The sequence below is a fragment of the Schistocerca nitens genome, chromosome 4, assembly GCF_023898315.1.
Source record: "Schistocerca nitens isolate TAMUIC-IGC-003100 chromosome 4, iqSchNite1.1, whole genome shotgun sequence".
Classification (NCBI taxonomy): Eukaryota; Metazoa; Arthropoda; class Insecta; order Orthoptera; family Acrididae; genus Schistocerca; species Schistocerca nitens.
Genome location: NC_064617.1, coordinates 307,816,133 through 307,836,497, shown reverse-complemented (window position 1 = coordinate 307,836,497; position 20,365 = coordinate 307,816,133). Strand labels below are relative to the sequence as shown.

Here is a 20,365-nt window from a genome sequence, read left to right as displayed (position 1 = left end):
GCTTCGATCAAGAATATCATCACAACGACCAGGAGAGCGGTGTGCTAACTCCACACCCCTCCTATCCGCATCCTCCACTGAGGATGACACGGCTGTCGGATGGTCCCAGTAGGCCACTCGTGGCCTGACGAAGGGGTGCTTATTATTATTACGCAGAAATCATCAGTTTGTAAGAAACCTAAGTCACAAAATGTATATATAACACCAAAGATTAGAGACAAATATAAATTACAACTCACAGAAAATGTCAAGGGAGCTCTGTAGTGACATTCAGTTTTTTTGAAAAACAAAAGAAACAAAAGAATGACCTCACCTAGTTGTGAACTTCGAATCTGGCTTTCAAACCGGTAGGTAGTACGTGTTGTAAGCTCTGTAAAATATCTGATTTATCCAACAACAGTTATCATGCTAGCAGTTAGTACAGCCTGCTTTCATTATAAAAAATGGTTCAAATGGCTCTGAGCACTATGGGACTCAACATCTGAGGTCATCAGTCCCCTAGAACTTAGAACTACTTAAACCTAACTAACCTAAGGACAGCACACAACACCCAGTCATCACGAGGCAGAGAAAATCCCTGACCCCGCCGGGAACCGAACCCGGGAACCCGGGCTCGGGAAGCGAGAACGCTACCACACGACCACGAGCTCCGGACGCTTTCATTATAGAAACCCTTTATCACTACTATATTTTATTTGACGAGCTCTTATTTTTCATATAAATATGTCATGAATTGTGTACGCATTGGTTGAAAACAGAACGACCGATTATTTATCGTGTCATATAGTTTAAATATTGTATTAGTAACAAGTCGAACCTGCATATGTATTTCCAGGAAGTACTATGTAACACTCATTACCACTTTTTACGTGGAAGTCAAAATAGTATTTTCATGGTCAACAAAATTTCGAACAATGATGATGTAAAATAGCCACTAGGGCCTGATACACCAAAGGAGCATAATATGCGGTGGCTTAAAAGTGTAATGAAAGTGATTAAGTACAAGAAATAATCTGATAGTTTTTTTGATGAGTGTTATAGTATTAAGCACATCGTATTATCGCATTTGTGACGAGTATTTCCCTCGGCAAACCTTTATTCATGCATTGCGTACGTTTTGCACGACTTACATATTTCTCTCACTTTGATAACTGTCAGGCAGGAAAGAAATGTAACATAGCTCAGTGGTAAGACACTAGATCAGAATTTGGCAAGAGGGTAGTTATATGTCCGCAGGGTCAGCAACATTAAGGTTTTGCATCGTTCCCTCTAAACTGCTTACGTTTCTTGAAACGGAAGCAGTCGGTTTCCTTCCCCCTTCCTTGCCCAGTCCGAGCTTGTGCTCCGTCTCTAATGGCCAAGTCGTCGGTAGAACATTTAACCATTATCTTCCTTCTTCGAACTTAGCTATTTTTGCATTGGTGATTATCCGGTGCCATTGCGGAACTGTGCCGTCCCTCTTGTGAAGTTAACGTAAAACGCGACAGATGCAGTCTCTGTATGCAGTACCGAGTCGTGTTTGTTTCTTGCTGTACGTGGTCCTACACAGCCGTCTCTATGAATGATGCATCACCTACTACAGCATTTTGTGCCGCGCGGAGTGGCCGCGCTGTTAGAGGCGCCATGGAAAGGATTGAACGGTCCCTACCGCCGGAGGTTCGAGTCCTCCCTCGGGCATGGGTAGATGTGTTGTTCTTATCATAAGTTAGTTTAAGTGGTGTGCAGGTCTAGAGACCGATGACCACAGCAGTTTTGTCCCTTAGGAATTCACACACAGTTGATCAGCATTTTGTGCAACGACTTTATCTAACTCCTGCTACAGTACTAACGAATAATGGTCATGACAGCATTTTCACCTTAATTCGATTCCAGAATCTAGGTCCCTCTCGATCTGTTACAAATGTTAAAGAGTATTCTGTATATCATCAGAGTAGGAGGATCTAAGACAGGGCTTAACAACTGGCCAGTTTTGAGCGCGAGTACTCGCGTCTGCTCAGGCGCGTGCTCGCGAGCAGGTGCAAGGTCGCGGAGTAGGGAGGGAGGGGAGGGAGGGGAAATGCGCGCGCACGTTTGAATAGGGCCGCAGCGTGCCTATTGAATACGCGCCGACTGTGTAACGTTTAAAGTACTACGATCAGCTCTTAACAGTCACTTCGCTGGTTAAGAACCATGTGAAGTCGCCGTTGTGTAACCTCAACCATGCTTTCGCAGTTCAACCCCCATTGGGAGGAATTTTATCTGTTTACAGAAAAAGATGGTGTTGCAAAATGTTTAGTATGTCACAAATCGCTGAATTCTTTTACGAAATTTAATTTGCAGCGTCATTATATGTCGTACCACGCGAAAGACTACGGACGTGGAAAATGTGATTGACCAGATAGTGCACAGGAAGTTATTAAACTTAAAATCAAGCTATCCGAAGAAGATCTGGACGACGAAGAAAAATCAACTGAGGCAGCTCTCAGAGTGGGTTACAAAACTGCTTTGCTTTTAGCAAAATCCCTGCGCCCCTTAACTGATGACGATTTAATAAAAGAATGTTTGGTAGTTGCAGCGGAACATTTGTGTCCATCTCAAGTTCAACAGTTTCGGATTGTGCCATTATCTAACATGACCATTATGCGTCGCATACAGGACATGGCAGACGACGTCCAGAGCCAGCTTGCAAATATCTGTAAAGATTTTGTGGTGTATTCTCTAGCTCTGGACGAAAGTGTTGATATCACTGGAACAGCGCAGCTTGCCATATTTATTAGAGGTGTTAATAGAGATCTTCAGGTGAGGGAGGAGCTCCTCGATGTAGTAGCCATGAAGAACACTACAACCGGAGGTGATATTTTAAGTAGTGTTGAAGAAAGTGTTGAAAATATAGGATTGTCGTGGAATTCTTTAGTTTCAGTGTCTACAGATGGTAGAGGCATACACTAAGCTAATAAAATTATGTGGCACGTGTGCATTCTCCTTTATTTGTTTCATTTGTCGCAGCAATAATTCGTGAGTGATATCCCTGCAGGTGGCCGCGGATTTACATTGACTGGCGGCAGCTGTTGTGTGCCTCACATGACTCTCCCCACTCTCCGCTCTGGTCCGGTAGTGGGGGGTAGCGTGCTCGCGCTGCTCCGTGCTCGCGCCTTGCTGCTCACTGCTTGCTCCGCGAGCACGTATGTTGTGAAGTTCTGATCTAAGACAACGACATTATAACCTCGATGATGTAACATTACTGGAAAGCCAAAATATTGTGATCACTGCTCACAGCGACGTTGGATTCCGCCTAGTGGCGTTGCGAGCACATGTTGCGGTAACCAAAGCGTGTCAGCGGAGGAGATACGGACGGGGATCACCATAGCGAAGATATGGGCTGCAAAACTGCGAAAAATAAATGACTTTCACAGAGGGCAGAATATTATTACGCGGAGTCTGAGCGAGTATCTCGGAAAGGGCGAAGCTGGTCGAATATTTACGTGGTACTATCGTTCGCATCTACGCAAAGAGGTGGAAGGACAGTGAAACTACCACTAGGCGATAAGTGGGACATCCACGATTCTTCACACAACGTGGGGTTCGGAGGCTTGTCTGCTGTGTAACGTTGGATAGACGGTGATCTGTGCCATCTCTGCCGAAACACCACAATGGTAGTGCACGCTCATGTGTTTCAGAGCACACCTTCCATTGTACCTTGCTGAACATGGAACTCCGCAGCACACCACCCCTACGTGTTACCATGCTGACCCAACAACATCGTCAATTTTGATTGCAGTGGACGTAGGACTATTGGGATTCGACCGTTGATCAATGGGAACATGTCGGCTGTACGGTTGAATCACATTTTTGCTACACTAGGTCGATGTTCGTCTACAGGAACGTCGTCACCGAGATGAACGGCGGCTCAAATCGTTCAGCGCGCCACGGAGGCAGGCTTGTGGGAGCTGTACTGTGCTATGAGAGACATTCTCCTGCGCTTGTATGGGACCTAATGGCAGTATTCGAAGACACGCTTACAGCTGCGAACCACCTGCATGCCTTCATACTTGACTACTTCCCCGTCGGCGATATCGTCTCTCTGCAGTGTAATTGTCCGTGCCTTGGAGCTAGAACCATACTATAGTGGTTTGAGGGATATTATAGTAAACTCACATTGATGTCTAGGCGGCCAAATTCGCCTGATGTAAATCCTGTTTAACCCTCTGGGTCTCTATCGGGCGCCCTCACCGCGTACGCAGATCAGCAGCCCGTTACTTTCGCGAATTACATGACCTGTTCAAATGGCTCTGAGCACTATGGAACTTAACATCTGAGGTCATCAGTCCCCTAGGACTTAGAACTACCTAAACCTAACTAACCTAAGGACATCACACACATCCATGCCCGAGGCAGGATTCAAACCTGGGACCGTAACGGTCGCGCGGTTCCAGACTGAAGCGCCTAGAACAGCTCGGCCACGCCGGCCGGCCTACATGACCTGTGCGTGGACATCTAATTCCACATATCTCCAGAAATTGACCATCTGTCAGATCACCGATACGCAGAATCAGAGATGTATTTCATTCCAAAGACTGACAAGCTAATAAGCAGGCGGTCATAATGTTTTGGCTCATCACTAGATCAATTTCTGCGGATGCTGTGGCCAAGCGATTCTAGGCGCTTCAGTCTGGAACCGCGCTGCTGCTACGGTCGTAGGTTCGAATCATGCCTCGGGCATGGATGTGTGTGATGTCCTTAGGTTAGTTAGGTTTAAGTAGTTCTAAGTTCTAGGCGACTGATGACCTCAGATGTTAAGTCCCATAGTGCTTGGAGCCGTTTGAACCATTTTGAGATCAATTTCAACCAGACTTGGTTGGAGACGGGATGGCGGCTACAGCATCAACGTTTAAATCCACGACACACTCATGAAGTGTGACTATACAACACGCAACATAACGTCGTATTGCCGGTAGCCAACAAATAGGTGAATCTAACGAGGACAGAGAAGCAATTTCACGCATGACACTATTGGAAAGAAGCACTTTGTGAATAAGAACCATCTGTCTTCCATATGAGTAGAAAGGGGGGGGGGGGGGGGGGGTACGAAAACCGTGTGACTTGAAGCGTAATTCGGGAATGTATGGAGCAATTTCAACCAAATTTTGTGTATACGTGTAGGTACTATACCCCTACAATCCACCTGTAGGGCTACATCTGGTAATGAGAAACCATTAAATGTAAAAACATTCTATAACAACTGATATTAATGTCGAATCCATTGTTTTCAGTGTCGCTGGGCTCATTGGTGACAGTCTTTATGAAATATCGCCCCTGTATGTGTGTGTGTGTGTGTGTGTGTGTGTGTGTGTGTGTGTGTGTGTGTGTGTGCACGCGAGGGTACAATGGCACTGACTTGACCATCTTTTTATCGTCACACGCAATTTCTATCTCTCTAGGGATACACATCACTTCCAACCTGAAAAAAAAAAAATTTACTGGTACAGTAAGATCCCCCTAGCACCCCTGCGGCTGAGGGTGCAGGAGGAAAGAAGTGACATAAAAGCGTAACTCAGGGTCGCCTGGAGCAACTTCAGACAAATTTGATGAATACTAAATTCATTATTACTACGAAAGTACTGTGGAGTAAGATATACCTACTAGCCTTAGGGATGACATTAAGACGGGAGCGATATGTCAAAATATTCTGAAACGGCCTTTTGGTATTTATTTCCTGTATGTATTTAATGTCAAATATCGAAAGAGTATGAAGTGCCACTTACTTCTTATGGGCGCTGTTCAGTGTGTGAACCAGACCGTGAGAATGAGCACTGCAGTGATCCAATAATTTTGTCTACTCGTTTAACGATAAAATATCATACCACACGGCTGAATACCACAGACAAATTTGGCATCCTCTCTGGAATCGTTTGAAGCAAAACAGGAGAGTTTCAGACAAGTACGTATGGGTGCAATATATGTGAGATATGGCTGCGCGGGTGAAGCCGAAGGCTCAAAACTAGGAGGTATATATTTTGAGCAAGTGATTGTGCTTTACAGTAAAATAACGTGAATATTTATGGCAGAATATAAATTGTATTTATTAGCTACACTATATATACCATCAAAACTGCTGTTACATGCTTAACTGTACTGAATTTTCTGTTTTTAATATATCCAGTGAAAACTGTCACAGTCAGGGGGTTGGAAGTATTAAGAAGTATATGTTTTGGTGATGAAATCAGTGCACTAAGCAGACGAGGTAGCGTTGTTTTACGGGTTGCCGACAGCACTTCTCGACTCTCGGCAGACAAGTTTGAGATTTTGCATGCTGGATAAATGTTTTCTACGTCTAGTCACGCACTTTACAGCTGTTTTAAACGGCACTAAATTATTTATTTACAAAAAAAACGCATTTTTAAGTTAACATAAAGCGCCTATTACATCTGAGCGAAACCTTGCAAACGTCAACAAATAAGCGAACTGCATACAAAAGTTAGAAGATCGGTTCTAAAAACACGAAACTCTTCAGCGTCACAAACAGGAAAAGGAGAAACAGGGAGATATATAAATAACGAAATAAACGTTGGAGTGCTGCAGTTCTGAAATGAAATGAAATTCTTTCGTCTCCTGTTGTTGTTGCCTCGTATAGTGGACTGTGTTTTCAGCTTGCTGCAACTGAAATGTGTGTCGCTGAAGTCGGGTTATTGTTAATATCTGTTACAGAGAATACTACTGACGCTCGTACGTTTTCATTTTCTGTTATCCCGTATCCTGAAGTTACGTCTGCCCATGGCGTTTCTGTACAGAAAATGAAAAAAATGTTAAAAGAAAGGACAGAAGATTAAGGTTTAATTCCTTATCGACTGTTGTAGCAAACTCTCTAATTTGGAAAGGATGAAATAAATCAGCTTTGGGGAGGTTGCGTATGGAACATGATTCTTTATTCGGAGTAATAATAAAGCGACAGGATTTTCAGATACGATCGTGATGATCGATAATGGACGTCTTGTGGCACACCTGTATTGGGACAATTTTCCACGTGGACTACAACCATCGTAGAGGATATTTGAGAGGTAATAGTTGCGCGCGTGAAATAGGCTGTGATGTGTCAGTCCGAAGGAGTCCCAGACACTAGCCCATGGCGGAAACGAAAGCGATTGACCAAACATATGAACTCCATGTGAGTCTCTAGGAGAGCTACTGTAGTGGTAAGAGAAGATATACCTGTCATTTGTTTCCGATATAGGGTCAGCAACGGTGTACAGTGAATGGGCATGATGACAAGACGGGTTGCAACCCAACAGGATACAATAGTTGCAGATTCCTAGAGATCTCGTTAAACAAAATATTAACAGGAATGGAATGCTTTTAAAATGGGAATTTCGTGGAAAGTGCGCTTTTGGCGTGGGAAAAAAAGAGCGTTATGCAATAGCAGTTCAGGTTATTAACAAATAGAGCTCTTCGGTCACACAGCACCCGTTACTGAAATGAACAGCTAACTTGTACTAATGTAAACCCTGACATAATTATTAATACAGTGTGCGTATCATTGCAGCAAGTGTGTTCGTAGGATGGTCGACCCCATAGTGTACTAGCATCTCGAATGAAGGAACGAACAAACGGAAATTGGGCCTTGAAATGCTTATCACTAATGTGTTAGGTCACGTGTTTTACACGAATGCCTTATGTGAGACCAAACGATGATGAATTCCACAATTAGGCAGATTTCTGCGAGTGTTCTTTTTTTTTTCACTCTAGTACTACTACACTGATGTCTTTGTCATCTGTATAGTTTAACGACGAGTATACGTTTGGATGAGATGGTATGACACATTTACAAAACGCTTACACATACGCTGGTTGGTAGGGTTGCCACTGATAAAAAACACCGACTTTGATTACATATGTGGTTTCGCGAGTCTTCACAACCGTATTGGCTCATGAATGTTGCCTCAACGACTACACAGTCCTGTGCCATGAACAGTATGTCTGTACCACTGAAATATGTGCACCTAACATGTGCTGCGTCATGTTTCTCACATGCGATGCAACACAAGTGCACTGAAGTTTAGACAGAGGCTGCGTTCTGGATTACACATCCTGAAGATGATGAGTACTACATCGAGATCCAGGGAATTGGTTTGTCGTGGCTGTTCTAGGGTCAAATGAAAACTGTGGACTACCTTACTCAGGTAAAAGACGTCAACAACCTTCACTAACTTATTCGTAATCGCCAATATAGTTATTCGAAGGGGCACAGGTACTTTAGCGGTTTTCCCTGTACAAACTCAGACGTCATTAAGAATGCAACGTTGTTGAAAACGAACACTTGAGAATCTTCTGTAACGTGCGTGCTTTACGCCCTGTATCACTGTAATGTTTAACTCAGTAACAACTTTTAATGGAACATATGATCAATGAAACATTCTGTATTTTTTCATTTTAGAAATCACTCCAACCCCCATCCAATGCACCACATGTATAGAGATGCAACACATCTACTTGATACGTGAAAAATTTGTTGTTCTTGTAATGCACGTTTATCGACCTGGTATTACTAGATTTATTGAAGATCTAGAGGTCGACTACAGTAAAGGCGCTTTGCGTATTACGTTTGCCTTTGAAGGCCTCACACGAAGAATGGTAGTGGCACTTGCGCATTCATAAAATCTGGTTTCCATCTGTTCTACACTAAAGAGGCATGTGGGAAAGAAATGTATGTGTATTGAAAAGTTATAGCAAGTTTTTAAGTTATATACCATCCAAAAGAGAGGTAACAATCGAGTATAGAGAAAGTGCTGCAAAATTAATGGAAAAATTTGAGAAAATTTGTGGTAAGCTTCTATGGGACCAAATTGCGGGAGTTATCGGTCCCTAGACTTACACACTACTTATCTAGCTGAAACTAACTTACGCTAAGGACAACACACACACCCATTCCCGAAGGAGGACTCGAACCTCCGATGGGGGCAGCCGCGCGAACCGTGACAAGACCCCTACAACGCGGCTACAACCGCAGCCGCAAAATTAGTGTTTACGTATATCGGTCAAAGACACAAGGTGTTTTGCCGGCCGGGGTGGCCGAGCGGTTCTAGGCGCTACAGTCTGGAACCGCGCGACCGCTACGGTCGCAGGTTCGAATCCTGCTTCGGGCATGGACGTGTGTGATGTCCTTAGGTTAGTTAGGTTTAAGTAGTTCTAGGTTCTAGGGGACTGATGACCTCAGAAGTTAAGTCCCATAGTGCTCAGAGCCATTTGTATCATTGAACAAGGTGTTTAGTAAACTATGTGGTGTAATTTTTCCCTCAGTGCTTTACCATATAATTCAGTCTTAGTTTGCTTCCCACTTTTAACATTAAGTGTCTTTAACACAAATAACGGCAAATAAACTGATTCTCCCATAGCCCTGTTACTACACATCACGTGTGGATTTATGTAACCTCCATTACGACATACCCTCTGTGGTTGCTCTGCCACAGTGACGTCAATATAGGGATATCCGTGTACATTCATCGGGCAACAAGTTACATAAGAACATGTATTTATGGAAGAATTAATGTCATTGGGTAACTACACAGTACTCCACAAGACATAACGTAAACGTTATCACATAATCATATCATTTTCTTACCACTTTGGTCTAGGATCTAACGAAATTAATACTCATTTTCTCAGTATTCTAAAGTCCACAAAGACTTCTCATGAAATCAGTGTCAGATATACAAAGACGTGCATGCATTAAGTCATGGCTTAAGTTCTTTGCAATGTGCATATAAAATTAGTGTTACATTATTCTGAAGTAAAGGTTATGTCTCTCCCTTCTTATCCACCATTCGTATAATATTACTGAGCCTAATTTCAAATCGTAAAGTTGTATCCCGTCGTTTCTCATAAAACTGCAAGCTGCTCTATTTTCTATACAATTGAATACTCGCTACAAACTGACTATGGGAATGGAACTTATGAATGAAAAAAAACGTTGTTCCATAGCATATCCAACACGCTATGTTGGAGGCCAGTACCCTAACCTTACAGGGTGATAAATGATGCTAGAATCGTTTGGATTATGGTGGGTAACGCGTGAAGCCAAGGTACTGCAGGTAATGAAACGAAACAGCATCATTTGAAACTACACAAGGTCGTTGGTACAACGGTTTGTCATCCCCATGTTTTCAGTGAGGTATAGCAAGTAATTAGAACTGATGGAGCCGTAATATGTAACACCTGCTGCATGGGGTAACAGGTTGAATCCTGATACTGATCGATGCGTCGTTCTCTGCCGCCGCCATGCCATTGACAGCCATAGCCTGCGATAAATCTGAAGTGGCAGTCACCACAATGCACTGACATTCGCTTTTATCACATGGAGCTCGTACTCCTATCAATGAAGACCCGATAAATGATGCTAAGTGACCAGATAAAAAGAACAAAAGATAGCGAGGAGTGATGTGTGCACTCATTCAGTGTTGGATAGCTCTCTTGAAAACAGGCGAACAGAATACGATCCCGTGCTGGAACTCCGCTTCTGCCATCGGAATCCTAGTATAACATATTCTCAGTAATTTTCTATGAATCTCGGTAAACAACTGGTAAGAATTTTTTTAAGTTATTACATACAACTTGCAACTGTCACTTTGTTTGTTTACTTCCAGCACCATCGTACAATTTCGGCCTTATGCCATTTTCACGTACCTAAATATTTTTATTGACAGTATGATCAACATCATCTGTGATGACAGGTGATACATAATGCTGGCCTTCTACATGATTTATGTACAACGCGTCCAAGAAGCCATGACAAAATTTGACAACACAGATGCTGGTTATCATATATCAATAAATGTGTTCATGGACATGAAAAAGCCCTAGGGGGCGACATTGTACGCTGGTGCAGAAAATAAACCATAAACTGATATAATATTCTCCTCACATTAGAGCAAAAATTCTGGTTATCGACGGTAACCTTCATCGCCTTCCTCGGGAACAACTGAATATCGTAATAGTTACTGTGACGGCTTATATAATGAATAACTGATTTATGATCGGTTGACATATGTCATAGTGACGTCATGATACAAGAGATATCGTTTTGATGTCTGCGAATAAACATAAAATTATGTTTGGTGAAAATCAAGTTCCACGCATCAACGTAATGGAACTCTCTCATTTAAGTGCCCTTAAAGATCAGAATCTTCAACATTAACTTTAGTCTGAACAGTTGCTATACTCTCAGCGTTGATTGGAAATGGGCTCTCCGCCGAGAGGCTACAAGGAGAGTCGTCGAGCTGTCTACATTCCAATGGGTTTCACAAGTACTGGAGACATCAACACGGTCTTTGGTAACAATACGTCACGATGACGTAGGTTGATAAATCATAGGCCGATTATTCGTCGCAGAATACAGCAGCAGTTAAGTCATTCAGTTCCTCCCGGCGAAGACACTAGACGTTATATCTGAAATCTCGAGTTAGGACGGCAATTTTTAATACTAGTTTAAAACCATTTCTTCTAGACAGTTCCTTTTTTTCCATAGACGAGCTGTTCTATATAAAAATCGTTCAAGTGATCTATGGAATATGCAGCTAACTAACAAATTGACTAACTAACTAGCTAACTAAAAATTAACACCATACCTATAATTTACGAATTTTTGGACTTTGCTACCATAAACAAAGTTGTGACAACAGTGTTGTAACGCCTGAAATCACTAGCCTTACTTGCTACTGGGACATTTTTTCAATGTCATGAAAAACTCGTCGCTCTACAATTTATATTCGAATACAATACGCCCGACTCCACTATGCTTTCTAAATTCATTTTCAGCCTTATAGATAATTTTTATGCACATTATGAACAGTAACGTTCCAGGACTCAGTTTTTCTGCAAGGTTAGCTTAGGGAGTGGGGGAAGTTTTGAACTGTACTGTGCATGCACTGCCTCTTTTCATACCAGTACGGTGGCTTCTCTTTGTTAAATTTTTCTGCATGTGTGAAATGGGTAGACCCATTCTTCAGTGCTCGTTTATATTCTTAGTATGTAATATTAAGGTTTATCCAGTCTTTCCAATAAATTTATTGGTGCACTTTATTACATCTTAATTTCTGTATCCCAGAAATACCATAATATCTGCTTCTTCAGTTGCTGTCTTCAGTTTCTTTTGAATTGCACTTTTTGTTCTAAAGACTATTTTCAATTCTTGTTTCTTAATAATGTCATTGATTCTGTATTAGAGCTGTTTGTGACATGTTATGGCAGGCAAGCTGCTGCTGCGGCCATACATAGCAGATAAGCAAATTATTATTAGATTAATCACCGTCTTTGTAGGCCGTTCAGTGAGGCTAAAACAGTTAAATAACGCGTGATTGTTTAAATCAAAAGTTAAACTCCTTTGCAGAAGACGAGAAGTAGCTCTTCGTGTCTGCGAGATAAACAGCAGTGAGCAAACAACTTAGGAAGATGTGTGTGTGTGTGTGTGTGTGTGTGTGTGTGTGTATGTGTGTGTGTGTGTGTGAGAGAGAGAGAGAGAGAGAGAGAGAGAGAGAGAGAGAGAGAGAATTCCTAAGGGACCAAACTGCTAAGGTCATCGTTGCCTAGACTTACACACTACTTAAGGTACCTTAATGCTAAGCACAACACTCACACCCATGCTCGAGGAGGACTCGAACCTCTGGTGGACGGGGCCGTGCAATCCGTTACATGGCGCCTCTAACTACGCGGCGCTTATGAAAATGTTTTCGGGTCACTGTTCTCCGACATTTGCTCTTCTTCTTCATCCATGAATATATGTATCATCGACACGGAAGCGCGTTTTGTTAATATCGTACGCATGTTTCTGTCCGAATGTGTCGACGGAAAGACTCGAGTGAATTCCATTGTAGAGGTTCATTCATCCCCGTATTCCATTTGAAAGCTTTCACGGGAGAAATGTGTGGCTTTATTCACTATTAACAATAGAATTGTGCTGTAGGAACGTCGAGAAAACGCTAAGGAGAGTGATCATTGGTATAGCTGAATCTGTAATTTCATTTGTGACGGCTTCCCAACTCTTAATCGTAAACAAAGAGGCAGTTGTCGAACATTCTTGTTTAACATTTTAGAGTATTGTAGGTATCTGAAACTTAGGTGCAGTGGTACAGTGGCAGATCAATCCACCGAGAGGCAATAAGATTCGGCTTTCAACGCCGGGGTCTTCTGGTGTTACTGAGTGGTACCCAGTGTGAAGTAACAACGCAATAATTTGGGTTTGGTACAATGAAAGAAGGTGATATTCACTGATAACCCAAGTTTACCATATGAACAGTGACAGGAGGGGAAGGTCGTGAATGGATTTGGAGAATGCAATCATGCAATATGCAAGGACTATGGGGAAAGTAGAATTGAAAGGACGTGGTAATATGGTCTCGGGCTGTATTTCGTCGCTTGGCCTCGTTGTACCTGTGGAAGATGACAAAATTAAAATTAGTGTCTATGAATAATCTTCTAAAATTACAAGCATCCCAGACCCGTTTTGGCTGAACGCAGATCCTCTGCAACCATGAAACATTTGACGGACAATATTGTTCCACAGCTGACTTAATACCCAGGGAGGATCATAATAACAAAAGCTGTCTCAGAGCCCGTCTAATCGGTCTCGAATTTCACCCATGCGTTACCTTCACAAGAAATACAACAGTGTTTAAGCGTGTTACATGGTACAATGTACTGTAAACTCGTATCTGGGAAAACTAGTGTGGCTATACGGCCGTCCTCATCAACTCGCTTCTTCACTTTTTTGGTCTTATCTACTGGGGTGCTGATCGCCTTACTCCTGTGTTGTCCGCAACTCGTGGTCGTGCGGTAGCGTTCTCGCTTCCCGCGCTCGGGTCCCCGGGTTCGATTTCCGACGGGGTCAGGGATTTTCTCTGCCTCGTGATGACTGGGTGTTGGGTGATGTCCTTAGGTTAGTTTGGTTTAAGTACTTCTAAGTTCTAGGGGACTGATGACCATGGATGTTAAGTCCCATAGTGCTCAGAGCCATTTTCAACTCCTGTGTCGAGGCTAGGCAAATATGCCCAGAGGGTGAAATTTCAGGCCCATGTGCAGGCTCTGCTCGACGTATCCATATTGGACCACACTGGTGCATTACATCAGCAAAAAATGTGCTGGTACTACGTCGCAAATCTAACCTCTTTCCCAGATCATTGGCCGTGTGTGAAATTTGAGCACGTTTATATGGCGGCTTGAAAAGTTCGCATTTCAAATACATTTCTACCGACAAGCACAATTTTTATCCATGCCATCTGTCGTTGTTAATTATGACATAACCTATATACTTCCCTTTATTTCTAGTTAGTGTACACTTTCGACCTTGATACTAATTTTAAACATCCTACTAAGAGCAAGCGATAGTGTTACACAAATATCAGTAAAATTATGCACCAATGGACAACCGCTTACAGTATTTGGATCAACAATTTCCATGACAATATACCAACGTAAAAAATGCACTCTATTCGGTGTATCTGTGTAATACGAGCAGTTCACGAAATTACCTACACCTACAGAGCATATTCAGACTACATTCCATTTGAACACATTGCGAAGATTTATTAGAATTTTAAGAACGTATGTTTTCAAGCCAGAGTCTATTTCAATAAACTTTTGGGCAGTGTCATTGGATCAGGTTACGTTAAATTACCGACGATCTGGACTTCAGGTAACTTTAATCATGGCGACTACTGATGATTTGTGGTTGCTGTTAAGTCCCTAATCCAGTACCTGGGGAAGACTTGGCATCCCAGCACACTGTGTGTTTATTGGATGGAAGGATCAATGGGGAGAGATATGAATTGCTTACTTCTGTGAGATTTTATTTTAATTTTTATCGTTGGTCATTTACAAATCCCGTGGAAGCTGATATCGGGATGTAGTGCTGTTTACGTATTAGAAGGTGGCGACAGATCTGTTAGTGCTAACAGCTGCCTCTAATGCGGTCTTTGCGGCGTGCGCTGGGATTGCTCGACATGCACACAAAATGCTAGGATGCCCATTCATTCTACACCAGAAGGACAGGGACCCAATAGGATCTATAAAGCAGGAGTTACAGCTGACATTTGTCACCTTGACAAAGGCTACATGTAGTAGCAGCCGCTACGTCGCTAATTTTATGGCATTATGACGTTGTTAGACACCCAGAAGGCTTTCATTGGAATGAGTAAACATAGTCCAAACATGTAATCACAGCACAAATATATGTACAGCAATCCAGCCATATCAGCCAGACAGAGCAGCTGAGCTTGCAACGACCATTAAACCTGGCGGGACATTACATTACAGCAGTGAATAACGGTTATCGGGTCATATTAATGTAAACGACGCATAGCAAATGAAATCATCGTAAGCAATCCCCTCTGGAGGAGGTCTCATCCAGAACTCAGACTTGACTATAGATCAGGGCTTCACAACATACGTGCTCGCGGAGCAAGCTGTGAGCAGCAAGGTGCGAGCAGGGAGCAGCTCGAGCACGCTACCCCCACTACCGGACCAGAGCGGAGAGTGGGGAGAGTCACGTGGGGCACACAACAGCTGCCGCCAGTCAGTGTAAATCCGCGGCCACCTGCAGGGATATCACTCACGAATTATTACTGCGACAAATGAAACAAATAAAGGAGAATGTACACGTGCCACATAATTTTATTAGCTTAGTGTATGCCTCTACATTCGCATTAATTTGTGAACTGTTACACAATAAAAGGTGCCATTGAAGTGTGGGATTCTCGGTTATCTTGTACTTTTTGCCCTTTACAATTGCGTCTATGTTCGGAGTAATTGTTCTTGTGCATTTTAGGCGCAGCGTGCAGTTTAAATTTCGATCAGACAACGCGTTTCTCAGGCGCGTCTTGTTACATTTCATTGCAGAGAACAGTTGTTCACAAACATACGTGGAACCGAACATTGATATTATTGTAGCCGCCAGTTTGTGCAAACGAGGAAATCTATCCTGAGGGAAGTGTCTGTAGAATTCCAAAATTTTTTCTCGTTCTGAAATTTGTCTCTGTATTCTCTGTCACACTGCAGGTCAATAATTTCTTGCTGCAGCTCAGGACGAATCTCTTAAATATTCGCTGAATATGGAGAGAACAGATCAAAATCACTGTCTAGTGCTGTCAGATCTTGAAAGCGCTGATCAACTAAACTATGTGAATAACGTTCACAGTCTTTGTGAACATCTTGCATGGATGATAATTTGCCCGCATCTCGTGGTCGTGCGGTAGCGTTCTCGCTTCCCACGCCCGGGTTCCCGGGTTCGATTCCCGGCGGGGTCAGGGATTTTCTCTGCCTCGTGATGGCTGGGTGTTGTGTGCTGTTCTTAGGTTAGTTGGGTTTAAGTAGTTCTAAGTTCTAGGGGACTGATGACCATAGATGTTAAATCCCATAGTGCTCAGAGCCATTTGAACCATTTTTTTTATGATAATTTAGGAAAATGAGCTAGGTTTCCTGTTTCCAGCTGACTCACCCAAAGTGTCGATTTCATTTTAAAATCTCGTATTCGATCTATGAAATGGGTAATTAGCAGATCTTTACCTTGTAGTAAAATGTTCAAAGCATTCAGATGGCTAGTTAAATCTGCTAAGAACACGAGATCACATTCAAACGTGCGCGCGCATTTCCCCTCCCTCCCCTCCCTCACTACTCCGCGACCTTGCACCTGCTCGCGAGCACGTGCGTGAGCAGACGCGAGTACTCGCGCTCAAAACCGGCCAGTTGTTAAGCCCTGCTATAGATATTACTCCCTGTCTTTGATTATTTTGTTAAGGCTAGTAACTGGATTGTCAGACAATAACTCTGACTAAACAAGTATAACATTAAGTGCAACGCATATCATTTACACTAAAGGCGGCCAAGAATTTGTCTAGCAAGAGATGTCCCGGTTATGGCTACTATAGCGCCCATCCTCGCGGCACATTTCCGCCACCGAATTGGAACGCTTTTTGTGTGTGAAAAGGGCGAAACTGCGAACCGCGACCCATTTAAAAGGCAGAGAATTCGCACTGTATATGACTTGTTTTTGTATTTCACACTAGCTTCGCAATTGCTAAATATGTTTCGGAATTGCATACACATTCTTCTCCCCCCTCCCACCATCAACTGCTCCCTTCTTTCAGTCCATCTCTTTCTCCAGGTATTTCTCTCCACGTCCTTCTACCTCATCTCTCTGGTCATGTCCATTACCTACCCCCGCCCCCTCTGTTCATCTCTCTTCCCAGTCTTGTTGATCTTGAGCCGTGATTATTGTTACATCCGACGAAAATTTGATTGGGAATTGAAGTCGCTTAAAATAAATGGGTAAATCGGTCAAGATCATTGGCGTATGGGTATGAAAGCTCACTGCTGCTGCTGGATCTGTGAGGATGGTAGCTTAAACGACAGTAGTTCGCATCGTTGAATCTGCAAATGGATAGGATAATTTACGTTTCTAAATACAACTGTTTTCTGTTATAAGCTACTGCGAGGAACAAAACGAAACCGCACATTGTTTGTATAAAGGTTTTGTTTAAAATTATAAATAAAGAGAACGAAAATATACAGGAGACACAATTTCTCTAATGGTTTAAATACCCTGACATTGGGAGACAAAAAACTAAAACAGACATTTTCGTGTTTTCTGTTGAAACCGACTGTGATGAAGATAACGAAGCAGCACGCAACTGTCTGTACATAAAAATATAAATGCCTCGCTATTGTAGTCACAATTGAGTGCGAGAAAGAAAACGAAACCGCACATCTCATAGCGCAGCATGGCACACCATTTTCTTTCTCCCAGTCGGTGTTAACAGAAAACTTGCACATTGTTGCTTAATAAGTATAAAGCCTATGTCTACCTAAATGTTTATTAGAGTAACGTATAAAAATTTTAATCGGTAAACAACTTCCCAATATTTTTGCTGACAACTTTTCCCTATTATATATAACATATAAGCAGCACGCAACTGTCTATACATAAAAATATAAATGCCTCGCTATTGTAGTCACAATTGAGTGCGAGAAAGAAAACGAAACCGCACATATCATAGCGCAGCATAGCACACCATTTTCTTTCTCCCAGTCGGTGTTAACAGAAAACTTGCACATTGTTGCTTAATAAGTATAAAGCCTATGTCTACCTAAATGTTTATTAGAGTAACGTATAAAAATTTTAATCGGTAAACAACTTCCCAATATTTTTGCTGACAACTTTTCCCTATTATATATAACATATAAGCAGCACGCAACTGTCTATACATAAAAATATAAATGCCTCGCTATTGTAGTCACAATTGAGTGCGAGAAAGAAAACGAAACCGCACATATCATAGCGCAGCATGGCACACCATTTTCTTTCTCCCAGTCGGTGTTAACAGAAAACTTGCACATTGTTGCTTAATAAGTATAAAGCCTATGTCTACCTAAATGTTTATTAGAGTAACGTATAAAAATTTTAATCGGTAAACAACTTCCCAATATTTTTGCTGACAACTTTTCCCTATTATATATAACATATATATTTGTATATTATTCAGACGAAAAAATACAGCGTATGTCTGTCAAAATGTTTATTTTTAATAGAGTGTAAAAATTGGAAGTAAACGTAGCTTATATGCGCCCAAACGTTTATTTAAGTGTCGCGTAACCTGAAGTCAACCGGTGAAGAGCATTTCGACATTTTTCACAACGTTAAACAAAAATTTGTCTTTATGTAGTAATACAGATTTCTCAACTACATAGATCACAAACAAAACAAATTTATAGTGTTATTTAATTATTTTTGGTGTTCTGAAGACTTGATTTTAATCCGTACAAATTGTCTGGATACGGACAGGTGAGTATAATTTCACAGGTTTTCACACACAGGTTGACACCTAGTCGTGACTGATTTGGTTTCAGACCCGAAAAAAGGTCTTTCACAAAAATATCTTAACTGAAATATTGTAGCACTTTTGCAATCTCATTATGGAAACGTGGAAACCTTAGGAAAGCAATGCAGACGTCCTGGGCAGTTTTGGCGTAAAATAATTTGTCATTAAAACGGGAATAACCTTGCAGGTCAGTCAGTTACATCTGCCCATGCACAGGGGTGCTTTGAACAGAAGTGGCAAACGGTCTCGAAAACAGATGTAAGATTAAAACTTTTATCCATTGTGGATGTGGAACACTGCGACTGTAACGTGAAAAGCTTTCCAGAAATTACGACAACCAACCGCCCTTTTAAACATATCTATTTAAAAAGGCGCCTGGTTGTGGTAATTTCTGAAAACATTTTAGATGTAAAATTGCCTCTGTCCTCACAACGTTCAGGAAATTATCTTTGCAATTCTTTAAAAACCGCAATGAATTCTTCAGACCTCGCGCCTCCTTAACGCCACTGAGTTTAGGGAAATAGAGAGAGAGAGAGAGAGAGAGAGAGAGACAGAGAGAGAGTGTGTGTGTGTGTGTGTGTGTATGTAAGAATGTTTCCCTTCCACAACACCCTTTTTTTAATGCATCCAAATCAGATTATGAAGTAGTTACTGTGAGAAATGTGCAGTCAAGTCCACTTAAAATGTCTATTCAGAATGTTCCAATTTTCCTTCCGGCAATCCTTTTTCCTTCATAAATTCAACAATAGCAAGTTTTCAATTGAAAAGTCGCTCCAGGCATGACCCTTGTCTTACCCAACGTACTTTGTACTAATATGTGAGTGTGTATGTTCTGCGTTCAGTTCCATCGAAAACTGTTACAACCGACTGTACAATAACGTGATTGACTTCAGAAATTTTGCTATTCGTACGACCAATTTCTTCACGTGCTGTATGCCTGCAAGTTTGGCACAAAATGCTTCTTGGCATACAGAAGAGCGAATCCCGTCTGTTAATCATTGTAGTTTTTTGCTCTTTAATTGTAAAATAAATCTTTAAATTCTTTTTGCATGGTATTGTGATATGGTTTCATAGCAAATTAGCAGCAGTCATCGCTTATGCGACTGCGTAATGTATACTGAGGATTCCCATCCGTCTCTTCTGTCATTCCCATTAATTTTTAAAAGCTTCTGACAATAGATTGTGAGACTGCTTCTTTTTGTGCAAACAGCCACTGGACCTGTGAACGCCCTACACACTATGAAAAAACAGCGAAGGGTTACCAGTGCTAACACCACGATTGAGCTTAACTCGAGAGAGTTGTGCTGACACACCGCAGTACTAAATGAAATGTCGCGTTGTATCGAGAACTTCCGAGAAGGACCTAGCAAAGCCGAATCAGGCTGATCACTGGCTCGTAGGCGGCCCACACACCCCACATGAAGTTTGGTACGCTGTGGCCGGCCCTGGTGTACAAATTAGAAAAGATTATGTGATACCGTATAATACGTATACTAAATCCATAGCATAATTTATCGATGTTCAATATT

The 20,365-nt window shown here is 42.0% G+C and overlaps 1 protein-coding gene across 1 annotated transcript in view; it reads left to right on the top strand.

The window, feature by feature from the left end:
* LOC126253138 (potassium voltage-gated channel subfamily KQT member 4) overlaps positions 1-20,365 on the top strand; it is a 1,084,963-nt gene that overhangs the window by 594,037 nt on the left and 470,561 nt on the right. The window lies entirely within an intron of this gene.